This window comes from Arachis ipaensis, chromosome B1 (genome assembly GCF_059453495.1).
Source record: "Arachis ipaensis isolate K30076 ecotype BB chromosome B1, ASM5945349v1, whole genome shotgun sequence".
In the NCBI taxonomy this organism is placed as follows: domain Eukaryota; kingdom Viridiplantae; phylum Streptophyta; class Magnoliopsida; order Fabales; family Fabaceae; genus Arachis; species Arachis ipaensis.
Genome location: NC_142436.1, coordinates 5,761,509 through 5,779,437, shown reverse-complemented (window position 1 = coordinate 5,779,437; position 17,929 = coordinate 5,761,509).

Sequence of the window (17,929 nt, the reverse complement as noted above, 5' to 3'; positions counted from 1 at the left end):
ACAACTGTATTCAAACAAGCTTTCAACATAAGAACATGTAAATATCATTCACGGGCATTGAATTTAGCTCTGCCAAACGTTCATTTATAACCACCATGTATCAAAACAAGCCATGCAACCACATAAGGAAGTAACTTTAGAATTTTGTAACCGCAAATTCTATGATAAGGATCAACCATCATACCACACAAGTAAGGAACCAATTAAATGAGCTCACGATCTATTATGAGGAAGGCAAATCACCTTTTCCGCCTTCTTGTAGCTTGGATGAGGTGTAGTCTTCCCTTGGGTAGACGGTGATTGGTCAGTGTCCTTGCGGGTCCTTTTACATCGTCCTCTTTCGTTAACTGCTTCACTCGAAGACTGTTTCTTCTTTTTTCTCCGGTTCCTTACATTGTTGACTATGCAGCCCTGTGTGTTCAACATTGGGAAATATAGAGATGAAAATAATCAACGTGAACCGCCAATTGCATTTTTGTTCAACTAGATTATGAAAAAAAACATTATTAGAGTTTGAACCTGTGAGATAACATGGTCGGCCTTCTTATCAAGTTCATTAGTGGTTCATTCCACAATCCAAGGCTCGGGTACTCGACATGCATGCAACGGACCATGCTTTAATCGGTGAAAGTACAAAACCTATACAGAAATATGTTAGATTTTAGGAATTACACCTATAGCCATACATTGGTTTTAAATTTAAGTAATTTATTGCCATTACCAGCAACACGAACATGCACCCCCCCCGCATGTTTCCCGGTTCTCGTCTTGGAATTTTCTTATCGCATCTCGCAGCCACTTTAATATGTGATACGGCCAATGAAACCTTCTAGGGTTCGAGACATCCAATACTGGAGGGAGGTGCCACGGAGAAATAGTCTGCTGGCTTGTGGGGTTCAGAAACATCTTCAAAACAACCATGATAAAGTACCTTCTAAATGTCATCCTCTGTTGCTCGGTCTCCATTGGACATGCAAATACAAAGTCCCGCAGTTGGGTTGTAGTTTTCTTCTAAAATTCTCTCTTAATTGCCAAATGCGATTCATTTTTTTTCTGCAGTTCGGGAATTGGGTCCCCTACGCGAAACAAAATAGTTTACCACTATTAGTACGTGTCAACATCAGAATAAGCATTACCACATAGCAAAATATTTACATCTTACATAATTTACACGTACCTTGAGAAGGTATGCCGAATACATTGCCAATAAGTTCTGCAGTAATGCGAATGTCCCCGGCGTCGACCCTGAGAGTATTTGTCTCCACGTCATAGGCCCTTGCTAGTTGGAGCATGATGCTCTGCTTCACGTGCCATTGAGGTACCCGACGCAGGAAATCAAATCCAATGGCCTCAATCTCAGCCAACTTACCTTGCTCATTATGTCGTTCCAAGTGGGTAAATAAATTGTTAATGTAGCAAGGTGAGCAACGCGTCTCGACTAGTTTCTGTTGAGCAAAACAAGTATGGATCAGTAGAAGGTGGTAAAAAATTACCTAGATATGTTCATTTACTCATGTAATGAATGGGATACCTTTTTACCCATTTGGTTTTGTCTTCAGCCGGTTTAGAGATAGGTTTGTCTTTTACTTAGTCTGGTGTAGTTGCTATTTTCAACTAGCTGCATTATTGCAAGTACTAATTACTTAAATAAAATCTCAGCAACAGTCCAAGATGGTCTCAAAATCAATTCCAGGGGCACATAACAATAAAAAATGGTCTGATACAAATAAATATTTCTTCTTAAAAAAAGACAAGCAGAAACAAATCTTGAAAATGATGTGGAGGCCTTATACATATGTTCTGTACACTGTTCTAATAAGCAGGACCAATGAAGATGAAAAGATAAATAAATAAGAGCTCCAGCAGACAAAATGATCATAGGAATAAAAATAGTTAATATGAAGGAGCAACTATACACTGAACATATACACCACAAATTTCTCAACAATCAGTCATAGGATCAAATAATTACTCTCAAGAAGTGGCAGTACTGGTATATAATGCTGGTAATGAATCATGAGCAACAAAAAATTAATGACCTTATATATATATATATATATATATATATATATATATATATATATATATATATATATATATATATATATATATATATATATATAATCCACATTATGTATATACAAGACTATCCTCGTCACAAAGCACTCACAATTCATAAAACCTTAAAAAAGAAAAAAAAATATATCCTAAACACTAATGAATGATTCTCTATTGCTGAATTATCTATATACAAGACTAGTATATGGCACACCATTTTATGTATTTAGAAACTAGAGAGAAAATGATAGAGATCAGCGAGATAAAGAACAAATAGGGCGAAATAATCAAAGTGGGTTACAACTAACAAATTGGCATCCAATTTTTGAAAGCCTGGAGATGAAGCTAAAACATAACATCAAGAACACTCACTAATTGGGTTACATCTAACAAATTGGGATCCAATTTTTGAAAGCTAAAATACTGCTCTTTGTAACCATAATAATCACTCCATCTGAAAAACAAGAACACTCATTAATCTGCAAGGAAACACAAAATTAAAAATAAAAAGAAAAACACCCCCAATTAAATCAATTAAAACAAAACTAACTAATCAATGAACACCACCACCATCTAATCAGTAGAGACAATTTGTAACAGTAAGAACACTCACTAATTGGGTTACATCTATCAAATTGGGATCCAATTTTTGAAAGCCAAAATACTGCTCTTTGTAACCATAATAATCACTCCATCTGAAAAACAAGAACACTCACTAATCTGCAAGGAAACACAAAATTAAAAATAAAAAGAAAAACACCCCCAATTAAATCAATTAAAACAAAACTAACTAATCCATGAACACCACTACCATCTAATCAGTAGAGACAATTTGTATCATTCATCACAAATATTTTTTATCACAAATGCAATTTTACCGTTCGAGTTTAAAAATCATAATGGTCCAGCACTGAGATGAAAATAATTTTTAATTTATTACAAACCAATAACAACTAGTTCATGTAACTATTTGGCTGCAGTGGCAAGAGCAACATAGCAGGAATTATAAATTGTTCAGAATTGAGAAAATTCACAAAACTGACCATCCAATATTCTACTAAAGTAACCATCCAACAAATTTCAACCGGTTTTCAACGATGGTCAGCCATTATCGGTCACGCTGCATGCACATGGTCCACACAGAAAAAGACAAAAAAATTTTCAAACTTAACTCATATATAAACACGATCCCAAACTTTTTCGACCTTTTCCGCGCTAAAATAAAATCATGAAGAACTTCAACAACCTAAACTAACTACAAAGATGGCTCCTACTGCTATTTCACCATGGCTAATCACGCATTTCATCAACAAGATCTTTCTACAATCAAACATGCAACTGCGATTACCAATCAAAAACTGAACAACCTCACCCACTTACCTTGGATGGTTAAGATTCTTTCGATCAAGATGTTCGTTGTCTTTCCGGTGAACTGTTGAGTAGCAGGCGGCTATTTATGCAAGGTCGGCTACTTCTATGCTCAGAGACAACGGGCCCGGTCTCAGAATACTTGGAAGATGTTCAGTTCGGCGGTGAGATCTCCCTGGCGGTAGTTCTGATCGGCGGCTGGGTTGCAGCGAATGCCGGATGTTCAGCGACGGCGCCGTGCTTGAGGGCAACAAACAGGTCGCTTGCGTTCACCTGTGACCTTCCTTGGTTGCAGGTTGCGGGGGTTCAGGGTTCTAGCGCCGTCACGGGTCTCTGGAACGAATTAGGAGGGTTTGAGTGGGGGAGGAAAAACGGCAAAACTAAAGGGATTGGGGATTTGGGGTAAAAGTAGAAATAGTAAAAATATGGTAGTGTGTTAAAGTAAACAACCATAATAGGATTAGGGCTAATTTCTTGCTTTAATTTCAATTGGGCTTAATAAAAAAGCCCATTGTAGGTATTGTATAGATATTTCATTGTCTCCCTAGCGGGATCCTTTAAACATACAACATTCTTAAAGAATTGTGTCTCTTTAGTCAAAGATATAATATTTCAAACATACACCATTCCTAAAAGGTTGTGTCCCTTTAGCCAAATAATACTATGTACCTTTATTATAATTGACAATATATTAATGCTGGTAATCATTAAATAATAACATTAATAATAATATTAATAATCAATTTTGTAAGTACCTTTTAATCTCCACTATTTACAAAATTTAAATATTATACAAGTATCAAAGAATGTGTCATTAAGATTATACATTTTTTTAGTGTAAATTTTAAAGTTCTAACGAAATAATAGGTGTCTAATTGATTAAACATATACTCCATATGTTAGTACCGAAAAATTACACACATCACTTATATCCTCCAAGTTCAAGTGTTAATAATTTTAAGCACTTATATGGCCTTATGCTCATCTTGGTTTCATAAATATTTACGAGAATAAAACCTCTAAAATTCTCTATTAGAGCGGCACCACTCCTATATTTGTATAGGTGAAATCTTTTGATAAATAATATTATCGTTCCATTAAGAGTTTTAACTCACCCTCCTATTTATTGTACATAGTACTAAATCCTATACCTTAGTATTCCAATTGATAAATAACTTGTTATTACCCATTAAACCTTGAAACTAGTGGTCTACTAGAATAAGGTTGGGTTCTCATCATTTAACAATAATAGGTTTTAATCTTATTTTAGCAGCAGTTTCTTTGATTTTATTCCTTGACAAACTTTTAGTCAAAAAGGTCTGCTAAATTTCCTTGAGATCTTACATAAGTGATGGTAATTATATCATTATCTATTAGTTGTCTCACGAACTCATGTCTCAAACTTATATGTCTAGACTTTCCATTATAAACTTTATTATATGCTGGTGACATGGTTGATTCACTATCACAAAAAATTGAAATAATTGTCGTCTGCTGTGATCATAGCTTTATATTATATAGCAAATTTCTTAACCATTCTACTTCTTCACCTTTGGCTGATAAAGTTACAAACTCAGCCTCCATAGTAGAATGTATAATACATGTTTGTTTTTTTTAGGTCCAACTTATTACTCCACCACCTAGGGTGACAATCCATCCTGAAGTAAATTTGTTATCACTAAGATTTGTAATTCAACTTGCATCAGAGTATCCTTGTAAAACTACAGGATAATCACTATAATATAATCCTAAGTTTATGATTTTGTTGAGATAATCAAGAACTCTTGCAATAGCTTTCCAATATTGATTGCTAGATTTTCCTGTAAACCTTGATAATTTGCACACAGTAAATACTATATTAGGTTTGGTATAATGCATTGCATACATTAAACTTCCTATAGTACTAGCATATTCTAATTATGTTATAGGTCTTTCCATATTTTTTTCTAATTTAAAATTAGGATCATAGGGTGTATTAGATTCTTTAATTGTGAGATGATCAAACTTTTCCAATATCTTTTTGATATAATGAGATTGACTTAAAGTAAAGCGAACTTCATTCTTATGCACCGTCATGCCTAATATTATATCAACTTCATTCAAATCCTTCATTTTGAATTTAGAAGTTAGATACTCCTTCATTACACAAATTCCTTCTAAATTTGTTTCGATGATTAATATATTATCAACATATAGACAAATGATTACTCCATAATTTTTAGTAAATTTTGAGTAAATATATTTATCCGCAATATTATGTGAGAAGTCATTTGATAGCACCACTGAATCAAACTTCTCATGCCATTGTTTAGAAACCCGTTTTAACATCCATTTGATGTATATAAAGCTTGTGAAGGGAAGCTAATGCTATAAGAGTTCTAATAGAAGTCATTCTTGCCACAGGTACATATGTATCAAAATAATCTAGACCTTCTTATTATCTAAACTCCTTGGCCACTAACCTTGCTTTAAAGGTTTGTAATGAACCATTAGTGTTATACTTTCTTCTAAATATGCACTTACATTTTATAGGCTTTGATTTTGGAGGCAAATCAACCAAAACCCAAATATTGTTTGATAATATTAATTCTTTTCAAAAGGCAGAATCCCTTAAAAGCATAGCCTCTTTGAATGTCTGAAGATCACCCTCTATGTTCATCACAATAGGAATCTTGTTTGTCACAGAATCCCTAGTCACTACAAGAAAAACGTTGAGTACCATTCGAATTTACCGTCAGAAAATAGAAAAAAATCCAACGGTAAGTTAATTACCATCAGATTTACCGTTGAAAACAATCAGAGAGTATAAACCTCGTCGGTAAATGTTTACCATCAAATTTTTCTTCCAACAATAATTATCGTCGGATTCTGTGACGGAATATAGTTAGTATGAAAATGAATAGTGTTGGATGTTACCGTCAGAAATTTCTAGCAGTAATATTGGCACCACATCGTTTGTTTTCCTGCCAGAATCCACCGGTAATATCAACGGCAATGTTTTTAAAATTTTTTAAAAATAATGTTACTGTCGGAATATTCTAACGATAATTCTGACGATAGCATTTTTATTTTTTGTTTAATTATCTTTTTTCGTCCATCTCTAGTGTATCCTGATAATTAGCAATTGAAATAGTGCTTCAAGCTTAATGTGAAGTACGAAAAATATAAATTACAAATACCGAATAATGGTAACTGAAATATCTGAAACAATGCTAACTATATTACATTCATAGAGCTATGTTTACATTCACTGAAATGTATATTACAAAAATGCAAAGTTTCTTAAGAAATGCATATTACAGAACTATGTTTACATTAATCCTAATAAGATTCATCATCTTCTTCCTCTGGTTCACCACCTCCACTTCCGACGTAGTTTTCTGATTATCATCGAACTTGTCTTCCTCTTCTTCGTCCCATCGACCCCATCTTTTTCTTGTTGAAGATCATCATCCTCTAGTGGAAGTGCGTGTACATCTAGTTCAAGGTCAATGATGTCATCATCCATAATAGCAAACCTAAGGGAGATTGGCTCACTAGTATCAAGCACCATTTTCGAAGGAGTTGGGTTGTCAATTTGGTAAGGTTCCTGACCCTCTATTATATCATTAGACTCGATGTGGTATCTTGGCTTAATCTTAACCACAACCACCCAACTAGATTTGCATGAACTTGGATAAGGCAAATAGTATACATGTCATACATTTTGAGGCAGTATAAAAGGATCTTAGTGTCTATATTTCCTGGTTACATTAACTTCAGTGATATCGTAGTCCTTGTGCTTTCATGTTTCATGTTGTGAAATTGGATCATACCATTCATATTTAAACACACACACCTTGTACGTAGTGCGACAAAAATACTGTAATTTAATTATGTTGTGCAATATACCAAACCAATCAAAATGGACCCTATCCGAATCCCCACAAACCCAAACTCCAGTGTTATCTGTTTTCTTTCTAATCGACCATTGTAAGGTATAGAACCAATATCCGTTAATAGTATAAATTGGGTAGCTAGTGGCTTTATTCATTGGACCCCCAACTAAGTACAACTAGTTCCGAATCTGTTGTGTCAGTTAGCTGCACGCTGATGTATTCTTGGAACCAACATGAAAAATTATTCAATGGTGTCTCAAGATTTGCCTCTCAGAATAATCTAATGATAGAATAGGATAACGAAATTTTAATTAGATTAAGAAGCTCGTATGTTAATGATTGCAATATTTACGAAGACTTAAAAAACTGATATAAGGTACAGTAAAATTTTATCATAGTTAAGCAATACATGCAGATGTGCTGCATCGATCTCCTTTTACTCTAACCAGTAGTCACTGTTCACACTCATTGCAGCTCCTTCCGACAAAAATATTGGGTATGTGGTTTCACTTGACGAAGATTCTCCCCTTTCATCGTTCCTTACAATTCTTGTTCTACGTGACTCAACATGAGACTAAAAATAGAAGGAGCAAAATGCAAAAGTTTTCTTAGCCAGAAATACTTCACAGATGCTATCCTCAATCCGAGCTTTGTTCTTCACGGTGTGCTTGAATGACCCAATCATCCTCTCAAATGGATACATCCATTGAAATTAGACTAACCCATATAGTATTGCTTCGTACAGTAGGTGGATTGCTAAATGTTTCATAACGTCAAAAAAAGATGGAGAAAATATCCTCTCTATCTTACAAAATATGATGGGAATATTCTTGTCCATGACTGTGAGGTTATTAATGGTAAGTTTCGTAGCACATAACTCGCTAAAGAACTTACTTATTTTGGTGAGGGGTTTCCAGATATTGGTTGGAAGTTCTCTGAATGCGACCGGAAGTAAATACTCTATGAATACATGACAATCATGACTCTTCAACCCAACAAGTCTACCCTGTGACACATTTGCACACCTGCCCAAGTTAGAGGTGTAACCATCAGAAAATCTTAATCATTTAATCTACTTACAAACATTTTGCCTCTGCTCTTTCGTTAGAGAGAACACCGACTTTGGTTTAACCCACCGCTAGTTATCAAGTCTTTTTAAATGTAGATCTGACCGCCTACAAATGTCCATCAAGTCTAACCTAGCCTTATCGTTGTTCTTTGTTAACTCATCGTCCATTACTGTGTGCATGATCTTATCAAATACGTTTTTTTCAATGTGCATCACATCAAGACAATGTCAGACTAAGTTGTCTTTCAAATAAGACAACTCCTAAAATATACTCTGCTTAGTCTAATTATGCTCTCTGCCATATCTAGGAAGTTTCAATCCTGCCTTGTTATCGACGATCTGTGAGATTCTTCTAACATATTAAACTTTCCTACCAAACAACTTCACAGGTGCCTCTTCTTGTTCAGTTTTGTTCATTTTGAAAGAGTCCTTATTGTGCCAAAACAAATGATCCATGTCGAAGAATCTTCGATGGCAATCAAATAACAAATTCTTGTCATCATTCGTCAACCAAAATGTCTTTGTATCCTCTATACAAATAGGATATGTCATTCTGTCATGAGTGGACTAACCTAACAACATGTCATATGCAGGAAAGTCGTTAATGGTCCACATTAACGCAGCCTGCAGTTGGAAGTTTGTCTTCATCGATATATCATACGTTTGTATACCATGTATCTACAACTCCTGTAACTCGTCCACCAAGGATTGCAAGAAGACATATATTTTGGCCTTTGGATTGCTGGGACCAAGTATGATGCAAGTTAGGAACATGTATGGGTCCTTCATGCACATTTCGAGACTCAAGTTATAAGGTGTCACGACTAAGGGCCAACAAGAGTACGCATTACCAAAATTATAATTCGTTGCGAACTGTCAGAGCAGAAAGCTAGTCTAACGTTCCTAGGCTCGCTCGCAAATATAGGATGGACTCGATCAAAATGCTTCCAAACTTGTTTGTGTGACGGATGTATCATGATTCCATCATCTCTCTTGTTGCTACTATACCAGGTTATATGAGGGGCCAAACTTATCGATGCATACAATCGTTTCAACTTAAGGATTAAGGGCAAATAGTGCATCCGTTTTATTAGAATTCTCTTTAACCGACATTTTTAATTTAGTATTTATTGTTGGGTAATTATGATTAAGAAGATGACAAAACTTTAATTATGTTTTGGTTTCAAGGAATAATTAGATTGCTTTCTTTAGAAAGATATTTGTCCCCACACTTAATTGCTATAGGGTTGATGATAATACTCTCTAAAGATACAATGAAACCTATGAATTACTTAATTAGCAATAATAAGAAATTGTCAACTCTTTTGAACGAGAAAATCTCTCAATAGTTAAAATACACACTTGATTAGGAATAAATCCCCATAATAGTCCCTGAGATTCGCATGAATACCCAATGTAGTCCTCAAGATCCCAATTTTTCCATAGTAGTCCTCCGGATAGAACTCCAAGCACTGGTTCCTGGACATATTTCTAGTGATGAGTCATCACCAGAGCGCTGACATGGCATCATTTCGCTACGCTGGATGGCTCCAAAATGTCATCGTTTTGGTTTGGCACCCTTTTGTGTAAAAAACAATGCTGTTTAGATGATATGTAGCATGAAAAACAGTTTTGTCTCCAATACAAACACTTCACTCGTGTCTTCTTCTTCCATCCTCCAACTTCTTTTTTGTCTCTTCATCAATGGCGTTGTCGTAAGGTTCTGTTCTGGGGTTGAAAAAGTTGAGAAAAGAACTAATCCGACTGAAGAGTCTTGTAGTTGTTCCCCTCCTCCACCAAAAGCACGAGGTTGCGATATCCTTATCAGACTCAAGGTAACCTTTTTATTTTACCTTGGATTTTCAATATAGTGTTGGTTCTTTATTATATGCAAGTTGTTAGTGTGGTTGAGGTTTTGTCATTTTGTTGTCATTTTAGTCTCTAGGGTTTGAAGGTTGGTTGGGGTTTTGTGGTGTTGCTCTATTTTACCCGAATGAAATAGAAATATGATAAGCGATATTTATAGAATTGAAAAAATATATGTTCTTATGGTGTTGATTTTGCTTTTTTAATTATGCATTAGTGGGCCAAGAAAATTCGTTGGTATTAAGTGAAAATTTTGAATTTGTTGCAGATGGAAGAGAGGTTGGACATTATATTTCATCATGGGGTGATTTCAAAAAAAATGCAGAAGGAATAATGGTATATTCTCCAAACAACAAGGCGTGTTTAGATGATATAGACGTCGATACTCTAGATATTTTCTACATACGGAACTACCATAAAGAGCTTGGGTACAATGACATAAAGCATTGTTGGTGGCATGTTCTTGGAAAAAGGCTTGGAGAATGGGTTGAAAAATGTAAATAGTGACAAGAAAATAAGAGAGATGGTGAATTGTGCTAAGAGAAATGATGGAGTGATTGATGTATATTTTGAGCATGGAGTGTCAGTGCCGGAGGTGTTAGAGGGCAATAACACAGTTGTATATTTGGATGATGATGGTGGAGAAGGGTGTAATACTACTTCAGAGGCTGCTGTGAGTCTCCCCCAAAATGAGACTTATGTAATCATAGTTACTCCCACCACCAATTCTGTAACTAACAGGCATTGCAAGTCCAACCCCAACAAAAACAAGAAATCTCCAAGGAAAACACAACCGTTACCCTAAACAACCAAAGGTGTATCCACATCCAAAGTCACACAGCCATCACTAGTTTCAAGGACTCCAAATCAACCTAATATGCCTACACACAACACTAACACTCCCAAGACTACCAACCCTTCCAAGACAACCAATCCCCCCAAGGCAACAAAATCCACTAGAATCATCTAGCCCACTAAGCCCACCGGAATCATCCAGCCCACCAAGCCCAGCCGGTGCACCAAATTAGATAAGTCTAACAAACAAAAACTGCCCAATAAACCCAGTATATCAAGGAGACCCTGTACAAGGTCTACTGCTAGAGGACTCAAGAGTAAGGTATTTAACAATGAAGTTTCCTTTGATGTGTCTTCTGACTCCTCTGACAGTGAAGAAGATAGCCTTTTTAGGCCAGGCCCTGAGGAAGATAGTTCTTCTGATTCTGATATTGCAAAAAATGATGTCAAGATTGAGAGTAGGATTAGGAAAAATAAGGTACAAACAAACATGCAATCCAGAAATGTTAATCCACTGACAAAAGGGAATGAGAAGATATTGCTTGAAGACGATTCTTTGGTCCAAGAGGTTAGCGTGAGGAAGTTAATCTTGGATTTGTCGGTAGTTTTACTGAAGGTGCAGAAGATGGATTAGACCCTGGTGTTGATTCAGATGGCACTAATTCATGGCACGCAGAGGAGATGTAGAATCCTCCAGATTTAGAAGATGAGCTGGAAAAAGGCTATGATTTTGAGGATGCATATCCTATGTTTAGAGAAGGTGCAAGGTTTGGGGAGCTGCATCTTGAGGTTGGCATGAAGTTTGGAACGAAGTAAAAATTTAGAGAAGCTGTGAGAGAATATACAATTTAAAAGGGTAAGAGCATAAAGCTGGTTAAGAATGATAACATAAGGTGCATGGCAATTTGTAAGGTTAAGGAGTGTCCATGGGTTGCCTATGCATCAAGAGACCATGAGGACACGTGTTGGTAAATTAAAACCTTTAGGTAGCGTTTGGTAGAGAGACAGAGACTGAAAGACTGAGACTGAGAGACTGAGACTAAGAGACAGAGATAAAAATAAATCTCAGTATTCTGTTTGGTGCAAAGTGGGAGACAGAAATTAAAACAAGAATAAAACTCTAATTTAATTTGTACAAAAAGTAAAATTGGAATTAATTAATTGAAATGAAGGTATTTTAGGTATAAAATGTTATTAAAGTTTCAATCTCTGTCTCTAAAAATTTCAGTCCCCTGTGTCCTCACTTTTGGAAGTACTGAAATACTGAAATTTTAGAGACAGAGACAGAAATTTTAGTACCAGTTTCTGAGCCAACAAACATAATACTGAGTCTCAGTCTCTCAGTCTCTGTTCCAGTACCTCAAAACAAACGCTACCTTAACGATGACCACACTTGTCTAAGAGAGGACAAAAATCGGGCTACCAACAGGAATTTGGTCTGCAGCAAGCTTGTCAAAAAGGTGAAAAAATATCCTAATTTTAGACACTGCGAGGCTACAACATATTTTAAGACACGATTTGATTTGACACTAAACAAGAACTCTATCTCAAGGGCCTTAATGGATGCTAGAAGTGTGGTGTATAGTGATGAGAAAAAGCAGTATAGGATGGTTCGGGATTATAGTATGACCTTGCTAAAAACCAATCCTGGTTCCACAGTGCAAATATGTACCACATCACAACCAGATGGTGAAGTTACATTTGATAAGATGTATGTGTGCTTAAGTGGCTGTAAAAATGGGTTCAAGACTGGCTGCCATCCGTTGATAGGCTTGGATGGTGTATTCCTAAAGACACAATTTGGTGGACAAATTTTGTCAGCAATCGAGTTAGAAATAAATCATCATATCTACCCAATAGCTTGGGCTATTGTTAGAGTGGAGAATACAGAGACCTGAAAATGGTTTATTGAGTTACTACATCTAGATTTAGGTTACTACAAGGATAATGGCTAGTGCTTCATATCAGATATAGAAAAAGGTATGGAGACATGTTATATTTTGTGCTAATCTGATTCTATGATATATTAATGCTTATAGGTTACATTAGATATGTGATTGTGCTGTTACATTAAGATTGCTGATAGTGTGATGATAGGAATGGTTAGTATGACTAGTCATGGACTATTATGGTTTGTTATATATTGAATGTTAGGGACTTTTATGGGGACATTGAGTAAATGTTAGGGACTTTTATGGATATCGACTTGAGAGTCAGGGACTTTTATGTGCATATTAGATGAATGGTTAGATGGTTAGATATGTAAACCTATGATGATGTCTAAACTGTTCCATGAACCTATCAGGGACTGATATCAGTGGTGCAAGAGGTGATGCCCAATGTGCATCACTGTTTTTGCGTTTGGAATTTATGAAAAAATTTCAACAAAAATTGGAAGGATTTACAGCTACGGGATCTTTTGTGGGAATGTGCAAGGGAAACGACTTATCAAGAGTTCAGGGATGGAATGAACAAGATAAAAAGACTAAATGAGGATGCGTGGACATATTTAGATAAGTGGCCAATGGATGCTTGGACCAAAAGCTTAGTCAGCCATAAGCCGAAATTGGATAGCATATGTAACAATGCATGTGAGGTGTTCGATGCTAAAATCAAGGATGCAAGAGCCAAGCCCATTATAACATTGCTAGAGGAGGTTCGAATGTTCGTTATGGAGACCATCGCCAAGAACAAGGTGAAATTAAACAATCACACTGGAAAGCTCACATCGGTTATAAAGAGTAGACTGGAGAAAGTCAGAAAAGAGTCTAAGAATTGGAAGCCTATTTGGACCAGGGATAATGGATACAAAAAGTTTGAGGTGCATGGGCACCCAACTAACCATGTCGTGGACATAGGAAAAAGATTATATACCTACCAATTTTGGATGTTTACAGGTCAGTTGCTTATGTATAACAATTATGTTTGTATCCCAATTAATTACAATAACGCTTATGTGGCTCAAATGCATGGTTGATGTGATTGTTTGGCATATGCAGGTATTCCGTGTGTGCACGCGTGTGCTGCACTTTTTTGGGTTAACAAGCAACCAAAAGATTTCTTTCATAGATGGCTAACGATGAAATCATACAAGGAAACATATAATCATCACATTTATCCAATTCCTAGGCAACCATTATGGGAGCAAGCAGAGGATTGCAACAGGCCACATGCACCAAAAATCAAGAAAAAACCTGAAAAACTCAAGATAAAGAGAAGGATGGATGCAAATGAGAATGGTAGAGGAGGATCCAAAAAGTCTAAAGTTGATACAAAAATTATGAGTAACAATGAAAATAATATACATCTAAAAAGGCAGTTGGGGACCTTTACTTACAGTTTCTATAGTGAAAAGGGACATACAAGGAGAGGTTGCAAAATAAGAAGAAGAAAAATAATGGAGGTGATCCTGCACCTAAGCAGCAAGTTGGGCAGCCTCAAGATGATGGTGACCAAGGTGATGGAGAAAAAAAATCTTGTTGTGCAGTCTACTGACAACGCACCACCCACTACTATTGCACAACCAGTGGAGATAGAGATATCTCAACCAACTGCTTCTGAGGTAGAAGATTCTCAACAGGTAACTTAATATTTATATCATTAGGCAACCATTATTTAAGTGGAATGCTCATTTATGTGTAATGCCAATTTTTATTCATAAGGATACTGGTATGAAAAGGCCTTCAAAGTTGTCACCAAGAAGAAGATCCTCTCTACTAGCAACCTCTCCAACAATGAATCCCATGCAGGGTGCTAGTTCATGAATGACAACAAAATTTGCCAACTTGATGAAGTTCGTTCCTACTCCATGATTTAAGCCTCCAAAAAAGAAGAATTGAAGACTTTAGATAAATGTGTATAGGGCCTTCTGTTGTGTGTTATTAGACCTTTTCACTAGACAATGACTATACAAGGATGTGTAATCCTTTATATTTTGTTGTGATGTCCTTCCTTTTGAGGTAACTACATTTAACAGCTTCATGTTACTTGACTGCCCTTTATGTTTGTAACTGGCTATTTTTTGCTAAACTACAAAATTTATCTTATTACACTTATGCTTTGTGATTTTCAATCACATTTGTTGCCTTTTTTAACATATTACTATTTTTTTATTAAAGTCATGAACAAATATAAACACAATACATTCATAGTTATCTGGATTTTCATTCCATCAACAAACACCATTTTTACATTTATTGCTCATATAATGAATACAGGAAATCCAATACCAACTCATTCATGATTTACAATACAGGATAACCATCAACACTATCAACACAGATACTAACACCAACAACTGAGTAACCACTTTTTGCATCCGGGCATCTTCCTCCAACCTCTGAAGTCTCCAATCAAAGTTCATCTTCACTTGATTATCATCACCAGAAGACTCTGATTTATCAACATGTTCATCATTCTCAGTATCTACCCACACAAAAAGCCCACACCATCTCTTTTCACTTGTCTGTAACCAACAAAAGATATAACATGCTCAACATTCAGACAAGAACAAGAGAAGAATAGTGAGGTAAAAATAATCATAACAACACAAGTAATACTGGTAACTCATATTATAATTGGGACAACCATAAAATGGTTTGTTTGGATTTGAATTTGTCTCGGACCACCTAAGAATCGGCCGGTAGCCACAATCGCACCGTTCTAGCAACCCCGATCTTCTGCTCTTGCTTGGCGTTGTTGTCTGGTTCCAACTAAATGGGGAATGAATAGAGCTTCCACCAGCAGTGCTACTACTACCCATCATCAACGTGACGAAGAACAACAACCAGAAGAGTGAGAAGAGAATGATGAACAAGAAGAAGAAATAAGCTTTCTAAAAGTTTGAGAATTTAGGGTTAAATATAGAGGGAGGGACCAATATGGATATAAATTGGAAACGTGCCAGCTAAGCTAGCTGTTAGAGCCTTCCAGCATGGCGAAACAACGCCACGTCAGCGTTCCAGTGATGACTTATCACCAGAAATATATCCAGGGACCACTATGAGTACTCGGAGCTTTATCTGGAGGACTACTATGAAAAAATTGGGATCTTGAGGACTACATTGGGTATTCACGCGAATCTCAAGGACTATTATGGGGATTTACTCCTTAATTAGTGTATTTTAAATAGTGGACAAGGGTATATTTATATACATTACACACAGCAATTATAATTTGTCACATACATAAATTATTGTGACTCTTCTATTATCAATAGGTATAATGTTTCAAACATACAATATTTTTAAAGGGTTATGTCCTTTTAGCCAAAGGTATAATGTTTCAAACATACACTATTTTTAAAGGGTTGTATCTCTTTAGCCAAATGGTACTATGTACCTTTATTATAAGGTGAAAACTCAGGTGCAATCAACTCTACGAAAAGTTGATAGTTAAGAGCCGTTAAATGATTTAATTGATTTGGCTAAATTTTCATCTAACGGCTCTCAATGATCAACTTTATGTGAAGTTGACTATACCTAAATTTCAACCTTATTATAAATGACAATATATTAACAGTTGGTAACCGTTTGATAATAATAATAATAATAATAATAATAATAATAATTAATAAAAAATCAATTTTGTAAATACCTTTTATTTATGACTCACGTTCATCTCTAATATTGTTTTTATCATAATACTATGAGTTTAATTTTTATGTACTGACAGTTGTAAAAAAATTTTACACTGTATAAGCACATCTGTTTTTTTGGATGATCATTCATGCGGTCAAAGTAAAAGGTAGTTGTTTTTGCTAATATGATATTACATAATTGAATACACGTATAAAACTATTTTGCACTGATAGTGTATCAAAATTAAATTTTAATACTATTTATAGCATGCTGAGATAGATTAATGACTATCCTGCTAAACTTCTTAATGGCTATCTGAAGTGATAATTAATTTTTTTTATTTTAATTTGTCCCCTTACAAAACATTTAAAATACTAATCCTAATTTCAGCATCTCGTTAACAATTATATGACGAAAATAGGATGAAGGACTAATGTAAGTCATAGATGTTAAGTTGAAAAAAAAATTAAATAAAATGATATTTTGATGAGAACCAAATTAAAGCGCAAGTGTAATTATTCCAAGAAAAAAGTTTGGTAACAAAAAAATTTTAGTCATAATTAGTCAAAATTTTTTATAATTTATTTTATTTATATAACTTAATAATATTTTAATTTTTTATCTCATTTTCCTATCAATCTACTTATTATATTTTTATTAGTCTCACTTATTAATGATATTATTATCATATTCCTAATTATTATGCATTATTGTAATCACTATTTAATATTCATTTTTATAATTTAAGAATACAATAAAGACTAATAACAATTAAAAACAGTAATAATAATATTCATTAAATGATTTTAATTGTAATTGATTTTTATTTCTTTTAATTCATTTATTATCATTGTAAGTGTTGGCAAATATGAAAGATTGGTTTAATAGGTTTTTCATTGTTAATCTAGATCATAAAAGTTATTTACTTCCTCAAACCAAAAATCACAAGTCTATTTTAATTATAAGCACAATTAAGATAGGTTAAAAAAAATTATAAGAAGGAGTTGAAGAATAATTTGAATCACAGACGAACTCACCCGATGAGATTGTTGTCAGTCAACTAATTTTTGAGAATATGAAAAACCACACTAACTTTGATGAGGTATGATAATAAACTAATTTAATTTTTTGTGTGTTTTTATGTGCATTTATAATTATACTATACTAACTAAGTTTATACACATAACATTCATAAGTTCATATATATAATATCTATAATTACATACAACTAACATCTAAAAATTAAATTCATGTTTATTAGATATTACATCCATACACATATCATTTTTTAGTTATTGCATAAGTAACTATCAAAT